Source organism: Notolepis coatsorum (assembly GCF_963971535.1).
Source record: "Notolepis coatsorum genome assembly, chromosome: 2".
In the NCBI taxonomy this organism is placed as follows: domain Eukaryota; kingdom Metazoa; phylum Chordata; class Actinopteri; order Aulopiformes; family Paralepididae; genus Notolepis; species Notolepis coatsorum.
In genome coordinates this window covers 148597639-148603638 of record NC_140166.1, presented here as the reverse complement: position 1 = coordinate 148603638, position 6000 = coordinate 148597639, and the positions used below count along the sequence as shown (strand labels likewise).

Sequence of the window (6000 nt, the reverse complement as noted above, 5' to 3'; positions counted from 1 at the left end):
ATGATGATATTGAAGCTGTGCTTGGCAGCACAGTTGTAGGTGAGCAGGGACTACAGGAGGAGGCCTAGCATACCGCCCTGTGGTGCACCTCACCACCTGGGGCCTGCCTGCCTGTCAGGAAGTCCAATATCCAGCTGCAGATGGAGGTCTCCAGTCCAAGATCAACGAGCTTAGAGACACGTTTAGAGGGAATGATGGTGTTGAATGCTGAGCCATAATCAATGAAGAGCATTCTCACATACAGTATGTGTTCTGAGAGGGCATACATACCAGGGTAAGTAAGTAAGGTTTATTTATATAGCACCTTTCACAGACCATGGGGTCACAAAGTGCTTCACATATAAAAACATCAATTTAAAGTGCAAGGATAGCAGCATGTTAAAAAGAAAGTAATTAAAAACGTGAAAGAAAAAAACAAGATAAAAAGACAAAAGATTTACACAGACATAGTTAGCCAAAAGCCTGTTTGAACAACACTGTCTTTAGCTGCTTTTTAAAAGTGTTTACAGAGACCACACCGATGTATCCTAGTTCCCACTTCAATGGAATGCATTTAGAGAGAAGAAAGAATATTCTCCAAAACGTATTTTTGTTAGTTATAATAGTGGTTTTGTGTAAACCTCCCATTTAGTGTACCTCCCGCAATTACAATGACTGCGCTTCGAGCGCCCTCTACTGGCAGCATGAGAGCTGGTCCTCTCCTGGCAGGCCCCGCCCCAGCGGAAATGACGTCAGCACGCGCTCTTTGTGTACTGTAGCTTCACCTCGTTGTCTATGGCTAATAAGCTAATGCTAATCTAATTCTCTGATAATATCTAGAACTATGGCTAATAAACTAATGCTAATCTAATTCTCTGATCATATCTAGAACTATAACGCAGAGATGGTGTAATGAATGGACTAACTGCAGCTGCAGAAGATATATGTGAAGTGTTTGAACGGACTAAGGTGGAGCACCGTGGAGGAGGATGAACTAGAGGAGAGACTGATCGCCAGATTCTTCACCGTGAAACTACTGAATGTTTTGATGCTGAAACTGAGATGAAGAAACACAAAGCAGGTTTGTTAAATCAGAAGGTCCTTTTAACTTTAATGTCGTCACCCTCTTGATCAATAGGCTCCCATTTGAGATGACGACATTGCACAATGTAGTCAAAGCAAATGTAGTCAAAGCTTACCAAAAGCACGAGCAGTGAACTCCAAGCCCACGTGACTGAATTGATTGATTGATTGATTGATTGATTGATTGATTGAAAACTTTATTAACAGATTGCAGAATGGGTACAATACAGTACAGCTCAATACACACAATTGTTAAGGGGATGCAGACCAGAGAAAGACTTTCGTCTTGTTTCCACCAGGGTCCCCCATTTTCAATTCATCAGGACATATATGACATACATGACATACAGATAGTCAGTACTGCTACATCTATACATTTATGACATACCAGATTTGCAAATACAGTACTGTTTGTGATACAGAAGGAGTCAAGAAAAGGGAGTATATACATTTGACGTAGAAACTGTACATTGGAGGAGGTTGGGTGGGGGGGGTTGGGTACACTGGGATATTGACAACCATACTGGGTAATTTACATTGGAGGTGGTTGGGGGGGGGGGGGGGGGGCACACTGTATAGACAAGCAAAACTGTACATTGAGGGGGGGGAGACTCTGTACAAACAAACAAAATTGTACATTGGACTATTGACAAAACCATACTAGGTAAATGACTGTACATTGGAGGGGGTTGGGTTAGGATATTTACAGGGGCCAGTGTTGAATTGCAGTCTCCCGTAGGTGTCTCTTGAGAGAGGTTTTGAAAGTGGGTAGTGATCCACATTCCTTTACAGCTTTGGGTAGGGCGTTCCACATTGATGTGGCATAATTGCGAAACGTGTTTAGTCCCTTATTTGAGCCGAATCTGGGTTTAACATGATTTGTGGAGCTCCCTCTGGTGTTGTGATCGTGGTATTCACTGACCTTTGGGAAGTATTTTGCCATGTACATGGGTACCTTGGTCGTGTAGTGTATCTTGTAGACCAGGCCCATTGCAAGTTGCTGTACTCTGTCATCTACTCTAAGCCATCCTAGGTTGTCAAAGTGGGCAGGGGTGAGGTGGGTTCTAGGAGTAAGGTCAAGCAGTAGTCTGACCAGTTTGTTTTGAGATGTTTGTAATTTTGTTTTTAGCGCCTTTGAGGTGCTTTGGTACCATGAGGTGCAAGCATAGTCGTAGTACCCCTGAATGAGTGCTCCTGCCAGAGTCTTCAGGGTATTCTTGTTTACCAGAGAGGAGATCCGGTACAAGAATCGAGTTCGTTGGTTGACTTTTTTTATTACATTGGATGCCATTTTGTCACAGGAGAGATTAGCCTCTAGGATGGAACCCAGGTAGGTAATTTCATCTTTCCTTGTGACAATATTGTCACCCACTGTAACTGAGAAGCCGTCGGTCTTGCTGAGTTTGTTATTTGAACCGAAGAGAATGGACTCTGTTTTGCCCATGTGTAATGATAGTTTGTTATCAGCGAGCCATATGCAGATTCTGCCTAGTTCCGAGCTGAGGGTTTTTTCAACCTGTAACTTGTTCTTGTCAGAGACCAGCAGGGCTGAGTCGTCCGCAAACAGGAACAAGTTGCAGTCACAAGCTGAACTCAAACTAGAAAGAAACAGACTAAGAAATGACGTAAACTCCATGATAAAAACTGCAAAAAAAAATTTCATCAATGACAAAACTGAGGAAAACAAAAATAAACCATGTGAACTTTGGAAATTACTCAATAATCAACTAGGCTGCAGTAAAAAACTCAACCAGGTTCTCAAAAATAAACATAAAGACGGACAACACGCTCATCACAGACAAACTGGATGTAGCCAATTACTTAAACACTTTCTTCACAAACATAGCCACAACACTGGTAAACAAACTACCCTCCCACTCAGGGCAGTATGGGGTAGAACACATAGTAGCATACTACAAGAACCTAGGCGTCCACAAAGACGATTTCAAATTGGAAATGGTAACTACAGATGAGGTACTCAATAAACTGAGCGCCCTCCAACCGAACAAGGCCACTGGCCATGACAACATCCCCTCCAAATTCCTTAGAGACTCAGCAGCCGCCATCACCCCAGTCATCACACACATAATAAACCTCTCCATAAAACAGGGACACGTCCCCAAGGACTTCAAAATAGCGAGAGTAACACCCCTGCACAAAAAGGGCAGCAAATTAGACCCAGGCAACTACCGCCCTGTTTCTATCCTTACATCCATCTCGAAAGTCATGGAAAAAATAGTATACGAACAGGTCGAAAAGTACCTTACGGATAAAAATCTAATCTACGAATTCCAATCTGGCTTCAGAACATCCCACTCCACTGACGCATGCCTTCTCTATTTGAACGACCACATCAAGCAAGAGGTGGACGCGGGCAAATACTGCGGCATGGTCATGCTAGACCTACAAAAGGCCTTCGACACTGTCAATCACACCATTCTGATTGACAAACTAAAAGCAATTGGTTTTGATAGTTTATCAGTGAGCTGGATACAATCCTACCTGGAGGGGAGAGAACAGATGGTGGAGGTAAACGGTACCCTATCCCCCCCCCCTCACAGTGAACTGTGGTGTTCCACAAGGAAGCATACTAGGACCACTACTGTTCCTAATTTATGCAAATGACTTGTCGTCAGCTTGTGACTGCAACTTGTTCCTGTTTGCGGACGACAGCCCTGCTGGTCTCTGACAAGAACAAGTTACAGGTTGAAAAAACCCTCAGCTCGGAACTAGGCAAAATCTGCATATGGCTCGCCGACAACAAACTATCAGGCAAAACTAGGGATGCCCCCCGGACCCCGGTTTTAAACGGGAACCGGTACTATATTAGAAAATACCGGAGTATTTATAAGCTCTGACGTCCTCGGTACTGCTATCGATACTCTAGAGAAATTATTATTATTATTATTTAAAAGTTGCGAACGATCCTCTCTGTCTCTGCACGAGAAGCGAGCCGCAGCCAGCGAGTCAATTATTACACACACTCCTCGCGAGTCGCTCGCTAGTGCTACACATAGACATCCGGGTACTACATACGGGTACTCCTTAATGAAAGTGCCCCGACGCCCCGTGCTATAGCGCTCTGCACACAGACAGCAGCTCTGCATCCACTGAGTCGTGATCATGGCGGATAGAGCGAAGCGTTCTAAAGTATGGATATACTTTACAAGGGTCAATGCCGACAATGCACGTTGCCACAAGTGCAACAAAACATTTGCCAGTAAGGGTGGCAATACGAGCAAATCAATTTATCAAAACATCTGTTGGCAAAACATGATATTAGTGTGCAGAAATGCGCGTATTCGACTGCCTTGCGCGCAGTGTTCCATCTGCATCCACTGCAGCCGTAACCGTAAGCCAAGATACGGAGTTGCCTAGGCTAATAACGAATTATTACAAATAGGCTAATAAACAAAACAATTGTTTAGCTACAAATACTACAATCTAAACTTTTTATAGATCGTCAAGCTGAGGCGTCAGCCACTATGTCCCAGGCCAGTGAGCCCAGGGCCACCACACATCCTCCCTCCCTCCACCACCCAAAGTCCTTTCTCCCTAGCAGCTAGAGGAAGGATGACAGAGGATAGGGTGAACCAGTGTCACAGTTCTGTTAGCCTTTTGCATTTGTTGTTTATTATAAAAAGTCTATAATTCAGAGTCAGACACATTTAAAACATTGTTGCTGCTGTTGCTGAAGAAATTATATTAATTTATTATATTTATTTATAAAGTTATATAAAAGAACATTGCTGCTGCTGTTGCTGAAGAAATTATATTTATTTATAATACTTATTTATAAAGTTGTATTTATAAATAATAAAGCAATGTTGATTCTGTTCTTAATTAATTGTCTTTTTTTCTTGCAAAAAAAGAACCAAAAAGAACCGATAAGAGTATCGATAAAGTACCGAACCGTTAAGCAGTATCGATAAGAGTAGTAGTATCGATAAAATCCTAACGATACCCATCCCTAGGCAAAACAGAGTCCATTCTCTTCGGTTCAAATAACAAACTCAGCAAGACCGACGGCTTCTCAGTTACAGTGGGTGACAATATTGTCACAAGGAAAGATGAAATTACCTACCTGGGTTCCATCCTAGAGGCTAATCTTTCCTGTGACAAAATGGCATCCAATGTAATAAAAAAAGTCAATCAACGAACTCGATTCTTGTACCGGATCTCCTCCCTGGTAAACAAGAATACCCTGAAGACTCTGGCAGGAGCACTCATTCAAGGGTACTACGACTATGCTTGCACCTCATGGTACCAAAGCACCTCAAAGGCACTAAAAACCAAATTACAAACATCTCAAAACAAACTAGTCAGACTACTGCTTGACCTGACTCCTAGAACCCACCTCACCCCTGCACACTTTGCCAACCTAGGATGGCTTAGAGTAGACGACAGAGTACAGCAACTTGCAATGGGCCTGGTCTACAAGATACACTACACGACCAAGGTACCCATGTACATGTCAAAATACTTCCCAAAGGTCAGTGAATACCACGATCACAACACCAGAGGGAGCTCCACAAATAATGTAAAACCCAGATTCGGCTCAAACAAGGGACTAAACACGTTTTGTAATTATGCCACAACAATGTGGAACGCCCTACCCAAAGCTGTAAAGGAATGTGAATCACTACCCACCTTCAAAAACACTCTCAAAGAACACCTACGGGAGACTGCAATTCAAAACTGGCCCCTACAAATGTCCTAACAATGTTGTACAATAAAGACCAAGCATGGCTTTGTCAGTATTCCAATGTAACCAGGGAGCGAAATTAACTTTTTGACTCACCGGCCAGTGGCGGGTAGATGGGAAGAGTCTACCCGCCAAGCATATTTCTTACCTGCCAATATATATTTTATATATACATTTTTTTTAAATAAAATATATATTATATAATCATACTTGTAGTTGTATTATCTGCGAGA

The 6000-nt window shown here is 42.7% G+C and overlaps 1 protein-coding gene across 1 annotated transcript in view; it reads left to right on the top strand.

Moving 5' to 3' along the window:
* Window positions 1-967: 967 nt before the first annotated feature.
* Window positions 968-6000, top strand: part of LOC311224037 (uncharacterized protein) — a 61014-nt gene continuing 55981 nt past the window's right edge. Inside the window, exon 1 of the mRNA XM_084308839.1 lies at window positions 968-1060. The gene's annotated coding sequence lies outside the window, so the exon portion shown is untranslated. The remainder of the gene's footprint in view (window positions 1061-6000) is intronic.